Raw genomic sequence first — 10,972 nt, 5'->3', positions numbered from 1 at the left:
GTGGTTTTTCTGCCTAGAGTGCCATGTTGCTGGAAGTCCCAATCCATCTTATTTTTGCACAGGCCAAATAGGTGGATTGAATGGAGATGTGGTGGGAATCACCACCCCTCTATCCTTCAAGTCCTTGATGGTGGCAGTAATCTCTGCAATCCCTCCAGGAATGTGGTATTGCTTTTTATTTACTATTTTCTTAGGCAAGGGCAGTTCCAATGGCTTCCACTTGGCTTTTCTTGCCATAATAGCCCTTACTCGACTTGTCAAGAATCCAATGTGGGGGTTCTGCCAGTTGCTGAGTAGATCTATTCCAATTATGCATTCTGGAACTGGGAAAATCAGTACAGGATGGGTTTGGGGACTCACTGGACCCACTGGGAAACATACCTGAGCTAAGACTCCATTAATAATCTGACTTCCATATGCCTCCACTCTGACTGGTGGACTGTAGTAACATTTTGGGTATCCTGGAATTAGTGTCCATTCATAGCCAGTATCCAGTAATCCCCCAAAGATCTGATTATTTCCTTTTCCTCAATAAACAGTCACTCACATAAAAGGCCATGTATCCCTTTGGAGAAGGCTGGAAGAAAGATTACAGTATAAAATTTTGGCAGTGTAGTGGGGTCCTTCCTCAAGGGGACCTGGCCTTTCCTTCATTCAAGGGATTGTGGATCTGTGAACTGGCTCAAGTCTGGGAATTGATTGAGTGGCTGTGACTCTCTATTCTGGTGACTCAAGTTAGACTGACATTCACTTGACCTAGAATTCTTCTGTTTGTATATTTCAAGTAAATATTTAGTAGATTTCACTCCTAGGGACATTACGACTAAGTAGCCAATGGCATAAGTCCATACAAGACAGACTCTTCTGATTATTGCTTTGATTCTGCTGTCCATTACAGTAACCATGCCTACCTTGTCTTTGTCAATTTAGTGCTGCCACTTGGCCCCTACTACCATGGGGTCTAATCAGCCTCAATGTAGTTAGGTGTCTTAATTCAGTTAGTGCAGTTCTCATTGTCAAGTCTGACTTACATAAAATAACAATCACAGCAGTTTTCAAGGATGCTGGAGCTCCCTTCACCGATTTGTTTGTCATCATTATGGTAAAAGATGTGTCCTCTAGGCATTCTGGAAACCTGGTGATGCAGTGGTTAATAGCTCAGCTGCTAACCAAAAGATCAGCAGTTCGAATCCACCTGCTGCTCCTTGGAAACCCTATGGAGCAGTTACACTCTGTCCTGTAGTGTCTCTGTGAGTTGGAATCAACTCAACGGCAATGCCTTTGGGTTTTTTTGTTCCAGGCATTCCATGTGTAGGTATGTGGGTCTAACCTGATAAATCCACTCTAAAATGACAATTTCCCTAAGCATTTGGATACCTTCTTCTACAGTATACCAAGGCAGGTCTGGCACTTCGACTTGATTTAGTGTAGGCCAGCACATAATCCATGCTTCAGTGAAACAACCAAACAAACTATTAGATTCTTTCCTAACTTCTCGAGCTGAAACATCGAATCAAGGTCCTGTGCTTAGTGAGCCCATATCAATAAACTCAGGCTGATCCAATTTTATGTTCCTTGCACCATTATCCCACACCCTTAATAGTGATTCCCACATGTATTTCCCAGGTTTTTGTTTGTATATATTAGAAAAATCAAGCAGTTCTTTTGGAGTGTAGCATACTTCTTCCTGGGTCACATTTGTACTTCCTCTTTTGGGGTTTGCTTGGAATAATTCTAGTTATAGGTCTAGAAGCAAAAATGGGTGGTGGGGGTGGGTCCTGGGAACATTCAGCAATGTTTTCTAAGGCATCTACCTGCTGGGATGCCCAAGGCAATGCCCCAGGTCATATCTCAGACAAAGAATCTTCAGGCACAGATGGGTTAATCTCATCAGATGGAGGTGGAAGGGATACTGTTTTACTAGGAAGGGTAGCCTGGCAGACAAAGATAGACTGATCTCATCAGAGCAGGATAAGAGGGCTGGTTCAGTTGGCAGGAGTGATTCCGCAGAATTTAGAGGCTCAGTGTCCCTATCTTCCTGATTATCTGCCTGTATGTCCCCATCCCAAGTTTCACTATCCCATTTCTTCCCAATCAGTGCTCTTACTTTAACTTCGGACAACATTCTAGGTTGGAAATTCAATTGACATTGTAATTCAGCCACTCTTACAATAAGACTCTGGGTTTGGTTTTCAGCAATATCAGCTCTGTTACTACAGGAAGTAAGGCTTTCTTTCAGGGTACAAGTGAAAGCTTTGAGGTTGTTTATGTGACTCTTCAGCTGTGACTCTGAAGCCCTGAGCTTATCTCTTTCTTTCACCTCTTTGTCTAGTAAAAGTAGATCCAACCAATCTTTTTCCCTATACTTCTCATTCTGACAAAATTGTAGAAAAGTATCAAATGTGCGATCACCCAGAGCCTCACTTCTCATCAATACTTGCTCTATTGGTGGTGATGTTTTGCGTATTAATATTGCCACCTCAAGCCATGGAATAGCAGTGCCCTCTTTACTCCTGGAGGCAGAGTCATCAGTGCCTTTAAGACTATTCAGACTTGAGAACCAAATTAGAAAACTCATCTTTACAATTTTGTTTCTCTAGAACCACACTCATTACCAAATGTCTTAGGCTGGGTTCTTTAGAGAAGCAAAAGCAGTGCTGCACATATATATCTATATCTGTCTATCTATATATAGATATATGTATGTATGTGTATACACACACACACACACACACATATACAGAGAGAAAGAGAGGGAGGGATGGAGAGAAAGATATTTTATCTCAAGGAAATAAATGGGTCATATCATTGTAGAAGCTGACAAGTCCCAAGTTTGTGGTTCAGGCATCAGGCTGGAGGCTTCTCTTGATTCACATAGCTGCAGGGGTTGACAAACTCAAGATCAGAAGGTCAGACAGCAGGACCCTGGCTCACTGGCTTGGGAGGCCTACGAATCCAAGATCAGCAGGTAAGACAGCAGGTTGCTGGCTCATGGGCTGTGGAGGCTGATGAACTCCAAGATCAGTAGGCAATATGGTGGGCAGCTGGATCAAGTCCCAAGAACCATAGGTCAGATGATGACAAACCAGATGCAAGATCCAGAGCAAGCAAGTGAGCTTTGTCAGAAGGTCCATATATATATTGGATGTAGGCCACACCCCCAAGGAAAATCTCCTTACCACTGATTGGCTGATCACCAGATCACATCATGGAGGATGACTACATGTTATATAACTGCTAAACTACATCATTACATAACTGCCAAGCTCTATCATTACATAACCTCCAAACCACTGAAAATCATGGCCTAGTCATGTTGACACACAACCTTAATCATCACAGATGCTGAGATCATCACTGCTTTGGAAACCTCAGCTAGGCTGAGCCTTTGAAAACTGGCTCTAGTAGCAGCCTCTCCCTCTTTCTTCCCTCTCTCCTGTAGTTACTCCTTCCCTCCTTTCCCCTCCTCCCTCTCCTTGCATATCTTTCTCCTGTCACTGCCACTGTAATCCCTGGTTCTTCATTTCCTCGTTTCTCTGTTTTATTTTCTTTGCCCTTTCTCCATCTCTCTTTTCCCTTCCTCTCTGGTATCCCTCTACGCATCTCCTCCTTTCTCTCTCCCCTCTGCCCTCTATTCCTCTTTCCCCTTCTCCCCTGTAACCCCCTTTCTCTTCTTCTATAGTTACCCTCCCCTCCTCTTCTCTCCCTCAGCCTCCTTACTTCTTCTGTTTCCACCTCCTCTTTCCCCTTCTCTCTCCTCTTCTCTTCTTCCCCTTCTTATCTCACCCCTTTTTGCAATCATTTCTCCTTCTCCTATCACTTCCTTCCCTCCTCTCTAATTCTCCTCTGCTTTTCATTTCTTCTGTCTTCTCTGCCTTCTCTTCTTTTACCCAATTTTCTCCTCTCTTTCCTCTCCCTATTCTCTCTATGGCCACCATGGGAGTGGCCAACCTCCTCTCTAGCTTATCAGACCTCTTGCACTGAAGGCTCATAGCTAAAAATACCAACTGCCATTGGGCTCACTGCCAGTAAAAACAACACCCGCTCTCCCCCTTCTATTTAGCTATGCATTTGGCTGTTTTGACTTGGCCTTTGCAGCTCACTTTGTTTCAGAACAGAACAACTCTACCTAATGGCATCCATTAGTAAGCCAGTGTTTGTCTCGGCAGCTATGTGCATTTGCAGCTGTGCATCCAGACATCTATGGAGAAAGAAGAACCAAATACTGGACCACCAGCCAAGGGCTTCACCTGTAAGGTACAGGTATGTCATAGAGTCACAGGGTATTTGACAGAAAGGGGCACAGCTGGACTTCTCACAAGCTGGCCCCAGCCCATTTTCCTTGAAGGTGGTGTGTGGTTTCATGAAGAAGGCACAGAATTTGAGTTTGGAGGGCCTGAGTTCATATTCTGCCTCTACTACGTACTCTCTGTTCATCCTTCACTAGTCCCTTGGAGTGTCAGTTTACTTGACTGTAAAATGGGGATAATTCTACCTGAGTTGTGGGGCAGATATGGGGACAAAATGAGATAATGTATGAAATGCATCTGTGTAGCTCTTGGCACTTAGTAAGTGCTCAAAAATATTGCTTTTTCTTCTCTTTCCTCACTTCTTAAACTCTCAGTGCAAACTATATTCCAACCATAAGAATGTGCTCATCATTTCACACATTTGCCTGCACTTGCTGCTTTAACACCTCTGTCCATGCAGTTTTCTGTCTGAAATGTCATGATATTCCTCCTCAACCTGGAGAACTCTTAGTCATCCTCCAAAACCCACAGTCAAATGTCATAGCTCCTGTGAAGCCTTCTCTGAATTTTTGAACTCCTTTCCCTGGCAGAGTCAGTCTCTCTCTTCTCCTTGCTACCATCTTAGTCAAGGTTCTTTGGTGTCAAGAGTCAGTTCCAATGAAGGAGTATTAATGATGCTTTCTTGGGAATAGAGCACAGCTAAACCTTATGGGTGCCAGGTGTGGGAAGCCAAAGGAATTACGACGACATCTTCCTCCTCCTCTCTACATGGGGTCATACAGGCCCTTGTCTCTTTCTCAAAACAGACTTTCTATGCTCACTTGTCATTATGCATATGGCTGAAAATGGAACCACACTCCACTACTCTAACTACACATGGCCTTTCAGTGTGACTAAAATGAAATGTGGCTGTGAAGATGACCAGGGGTCCAGCCCTGGGCCATTCAGCTATAGTCAAAGGAGGGGCACCATGTAACCAGTAAGCAATGTCACACTTTAGTCGAGTGAGTGGGGAGCAGTGCTCAGAAAAGGGACAGACACATGCTCCAACATGCCACCATACTTCCCAGGGTGTTCTGAGCACACTGTTCTCATGGCCAGCATGCATCTTGAGGCTTGGGAGTCAATGTCTGCCTTTCCCACCAGAAAGTGAGTTCCTCTGTATAGCCCCAGCTCTGGAACAAGCTGGAACAGAGCAGGTGTCAATAAATGTCACATAAAATGACTACAGAAATGGTAGATGATGAAAAAGCAAGGGTTGTTGTTCTCCATGAAGCCATTCTATTAAAATATAATACAGATTCCTTATTTCTATATATTGCATTATCTGGAGATAACTCTTACTCATGGATTCATCTAGGTCTGTATCCACTCACCCAGTCACCCATTCATCTGCCACTTATTCATCCATTCATACATTCCCTCACCCACTTTTCTTCTCATCCATCTTCACAATTTTCCTCTCATCTGTTCGTTTTACCATATATTCAACCATCCATCTCTCCATCCATTCATCCTTCCTTCCATCCATCCATCCATCCATCCATACATACATACATACATACATACATACATTGTGTTTCCTTGACTTGTCCCATCTGCTGATGCCTAACAGAGTCTGAGTTCCCAAAAAACATCCTCAGCATCTCACAAGCTCCCTGACAGGACTGGTCAGCTTTCTAGTGAGCTATCAAGTAAAATCCACCATTTTCTTCCTGTTTTCCTACCCATCACTCCTCAAATATACACCTTCACACATACATGTGTGTACACACACTCCCTTCTGCAGGGAATCCCTGCTTCCACTGGGCACCGCTGCCACTTCTACTGGCCACTGAAAACTTCATCAGGCTCCTGTTGGGCACCATAGCTGCCTCCTCTTCATACTACTGCAAGGTCTGCCACCCTCACCTCCCAACACTGGAACCCTTGAGGAGCCCAGGCACCACAGCACCCAACTCGTCCCCTCCAAAAATGTGGGATCTCAAAGCAGTTACGTTTTATAGAAACACCTTTGTAGGTGACAAATAGGAAGATGCAGGGGTGGGGTGAGATGAGGACCAGGGACATCCTGAGTGTCTGGGCATAGTAGGTGCTCAGTAAACATCAGTTAAATGAAGGCATGAATGAGTGGGGAGCATAGGTCCTGTGACATCCCAGAAATAGATGTACATGATTACCTCAGGCTGAATCCACCCACATCAACATCTCCCAGAGGGAATTTTCTGGGTGATTGTTCTGCTCTTGCTTTTCCCTGGCATGGGAAGAGACAGGGAGGTGGAGGCGTCTATTTTTACACCTCAAAGAGCTGCATGGGGAGCGAGGGAGAAGCCTGCCCCTGCCAGCACCTGGGAAACCAGGCAACTTGATAATTGGAAGAGGAAATAATGAGGCTGCAGGCTCTGTCCCTGCCACTGCCTGGAAAATGCCAGGAAGCAGCACCATGGGAAGCATCCTCAGCTACAGTCACTCAACTCTAGACATCACAATTCACAGAGGAAACAGCACAGGGCAAGCCAGTGTCAGTCTCATTATTATATATGTGCTATCTATCATCTATCACACTCTTTACACACACACACACAAATATTTCATCAATTATTTATTTTTCCTCCCAACTCTTTGAGACTATTTTGTAAAGATAGCAGTGAATCCACCTGCCCAGCTCCAACCTCTTTCAGCTTTTGGATGTCTTGAAGGGGGACCTAGATGCATCCTTTGGGTGGGGAAAGAACCTCATGTACTTGTCTTTCTGCTCCAGCCGAACAGAGGGTCTCCACCAATATCCCGGGCTTTTCTGCCTCTATGCTTGTGCATTTGCTGACCTCTCCTCTTGAATGCCCTCCACCACAGTGTGGCATGAGTGTTTACCATTGTTGGTTGTTACTCAGCAACAGAAGCATCTACCCTATAATTGCGGAACCCCCCCCTCCCCCGCACCTTAGGGCACAGCCCGAAAATGCCAGAGATGTTCTTTCCTAGGCTCCTTTGCAGCTTGGGTGTGGCTATGCGATGAGACTCCTCCACTTAAATGACCCCCAATTCTTCTGTCCAAACTTTGGGCTGGAATCTCCTGGCAACAGGGAGCAAGCTCTCTTTGCTGAGTCTATTCTGGCAAAGGTGGCAGCAGAGGCTGGAACGCTTCCATAAGTGTCCATGGGAAACAAGATAGCAGCGGTTCAGCTGCAGCCTTTAGCATCTGGTGAAGGCAGAGCAAGCTGTGAGTACGGGGCTTGGTGAAGGAGGCTCAGAGGCTGTCACTAGTGGATTGATTTGGGATGTTTCTCCTGGTGCTGCAGCCACTGAGCCTGGCTCACCAACCCTCCCTGTAATTCTGCAAAAAAAAAACCAATATCATTTTTCATAGCTTTATTGAGACATAATTTATATACCATAAAATTTACTTGTTTTAAATGCAAAATTAACTGACTTTTAATAAATTTACAGAGTTGTGCAACCTTAACCACAATTCAATTCCATCACCCCAAAAAGAAATCTTGAGCCCATTTGAAGTTTTTAGCCCCAGCCCTGTTGCTGCTTGGTACTGTCAAGCCAATTCCAATTCAAAGTGACCCCGTGTGACAGAGTAGAAGTGCCCCATAGGGTTTCCTAGGCTGCAATCTTTAAGAAAGATTACCAGGTCTTTCTCCTGCAGAGCCTCTGGGTGGGTAAAAACTGCCAATCTTTTGGTTAGCAGCTGAGCTCTTAATTGTTGCACCACCAGGCCCTAGGCAACCAATAATCTATTTTCTGTCTATATTTGCCTTTCCTGGATATTTCCTATAAATGGAATCATGCAATATGCGGTCTTCTGTGCCTGGGCTCTTTCACTTCGCATGATGTTTGTGAGATTCATCCATGTTGTAGCATGTATCAGTAGTTCACTCCTTTTTATTGCTAAATGGTATTCCATTGTATGAATACAGTTTGTTTATTCATTCAATAGTTGATGGACATTTGGGTTGTTTTGAGTTTTGGTCTATTATGAATTATGATGTTATGAACATTTATGTACAAGTTCTTGTGTGGATATGTGTTTTCATATTTTCTTGGATCGATACCTTGGAGTGGAATTGCTGGGTGGTATAGTAAACTTCTTCCATACCAATGATCATGAAGATGGCGTAGAACTGGGCAACATTTTGTTCTGTTGTAAGTGAGTTGGAGCCGACTTGACAGCACCTAACAGCAACAACGTGGTAAATTTATGTTTAACTTTTAAAGAAACAGTCAAACTGTTTTCTAAAGTGCTTGCACCATTTTACATTTCCACCAGCAATGTACGGGTGTTCCAGTTCCTCCACATCCTTCCTAAAACTTGTTTTTGTTTGTCTTTTTAATTACAGCCTTACTTTCTCCTTAAATCAGCTAGATCTAGTTTCTGGTGCTTGCAATAACCACCATAACTGAAATGTTACGTCTCTACTTGTTCAAATACTCCCCACCCTTAAGGACCAAGTTAAAATACTGCCTCTTCCAGGAAGCCTCCTCTAGTCCCTGCAGCTAGAAGTGATCTTCCACCACATCCAGTGTGCTTGTGGCCTTGTAGCTCCTCCAGGGCAATGAAACAGCATAGTCAATTCCTAAAACAATAGTTAAGAGCATGGACTCATGAGCCACTGCCTGGGTTCAAATTCAAGTAATAACTAGCTGTTATGGATTGAATTGTGTCCCTGAAAAATGTGTGTCAACTTGGCTAGGCCATGGTTCCCAGTATTGCATGAGTGTCCACCATTTTGCGATCTGATGTGATTATCCTATGTGTTGTAAATCTTAACCTCTATGATGTTAGTAGGGCAGAAGTAGAGGTAGTTATGTTAACGAAGCAGGACTCAGTCTACAGGATTAGACTGTATCTTGAGTCGATCTCTTTTGAGATATAAAAAGAGAGAATCGAGCAGAGAGGAGAGGGACCTCATACCACCAAGAAAGAAGAGCCAGGAGCACTTGTGTCCTTTGGACCTGGGGTCCCTGCGCTGAGAAGCTTTTAGACCAGGGGAAGATTGATGACAAGGACCTTCCCCCAAAGCTATCAGAGAAAGAAAATCTTCCCCTGGAGCTGGCACCCTGAATTTGGACTTCTAGCCTCCTAGACTGTGAGAGAATAAATTTCTGTTTGTTAAAGCCATTCACTTGTGGTATTTCTGTTATAGTAGCACTAGATAACTAAGACACTAGCTGTGTGAGTTGGGGCAAGTTACTAAACCTCTCTGTGTCTCCATTTTTTCATCTTTAAAACAGGGACGAAATAGTACCTACTTCAAGGGGTTGTTTGAGGATTGTGTTAATACACGTGTACCTGTAAAACACTGAGAACAATGTCTCCTGGCCTATAGTAAACACTGTGCAGGTATTTCTGTCCTCTCCACTGACATCATCATCATTGTCAGTGTGGTCCCCTGGGCCCCTGAAATGCTCCCTATATTGCGTGATTTATCCCCTGCAGAGTGACCTGCAGCACACCCGACCAGCATCACCAACTTTTCCACAGTGCAGGTGCCCTCTGAAGCTAATCAAACACATGCCCTTCCCTCTCCTCCCTCATCCAACCCATCATCCAGTTCTGTCCATTTTACCCCTGATGTCTCTGGAATCCATTCTCTGCTACCCATCTTCCCAAGCACTGACGCAGCCTGGGCCCAGTCACCTCTGGCCTGGCCACTCCCATGGCTCCTACCTGGTTCTGCTCTTCTCCTCCCTCCACGGCCCCCATCTATTCCCCACAGCAGCAGAAGGGAGAGAGTGGAAGCACCCTCATAAGCACATTACCCCTCCTGCTCCTACCCTTCAATACTGTCCCATTGCTCTCAGCACAAGAGAGAGCCTGGCCATGGCCTGGACACCCCAAAGCACTCCCCTCCCCATGGTCCTCCCTCCCTAGCACCTGGCCCTTTGCTCTTGGGCACAACAGCTCCCTCTCAGGTCCAGAATATACCCAGGACTATTTGACCTTAGGGGCCCTGCACGTGCTACTTCTTGGTCCAGAGTTGTCTTTTCCCATCTTCTCTACCTAGTTAACTCTTACTCATCCTTCAGGTCCCAGTTTACCTGTCAGTTCCTCGGGGGAGCCTTCACTAACTATCCCCCACCAACTAGATCAGGACCTTTGTTACAGGCTTCCCTTGGGGTTCAATCTCCCCCAGAGCTGATGTTAGTTTGTGACTCACAGTCAGCCCTGTGATTAGTCAATCAGTGGCTCCTTCCTTTTCAGGTACCTCTGTTGGACTCTAGAATCCCTGAGAATAAGGACTGTGTCTGACTTTACTTTACCATCGAATTCTTAGTTCCTGAGCAGTCCTGGCACACAGCAGGTTCTCACCACCATCTGCTCACTGGGTACATAACTAAGAGCTACAGTTCAGCAAACAGCTATTATTTGCCAGGCTCCTTCCAAGCACTTAACCATATCAACTAATTTGTTCCTCCCAACATCCCTGTGGTGCAGATGCTAACATGATCCCCATTGTTGTGTCCTTGAGTAACTATCTGTGCTCTGATTAATGTAAAATTGAGAGATTTATTGTAAGAGCTCGAGCTGGGAATAGACAGAACTCCATGCAGTGAAATCTAGTAATCCAATATGACAACTAAGCAGTGACATTTTACAAGGGAGAAACAAAGGACTTGATTGGTGTTTACAAACTTAGATCATTGAAAGACATTACTTGATTAGCAGTAGATCATTTTAAGGTGGGACTTCTTTTGGCGGGAATTGGTAAGGC

The sequence above is a fragment of the Trichechus manatus genome, unplaced genomic scaffold (assembly GCF_000243295.1).
Source record: "Trichechus manatus latirostris isolate Lorelei unplaced genomic scaffold, TriManLat1.0 scaffold00015, whole genome shotgun sequence".
NCBI classification, from domain to species: Eukaryota; Metazoa; Chordata; class Mammalia; order Sirenia; family Trichechidae; genus Trichechus; species Trichechus manatus.
This window is presented reverse-complemented; position numbering follows the sequence as displayed.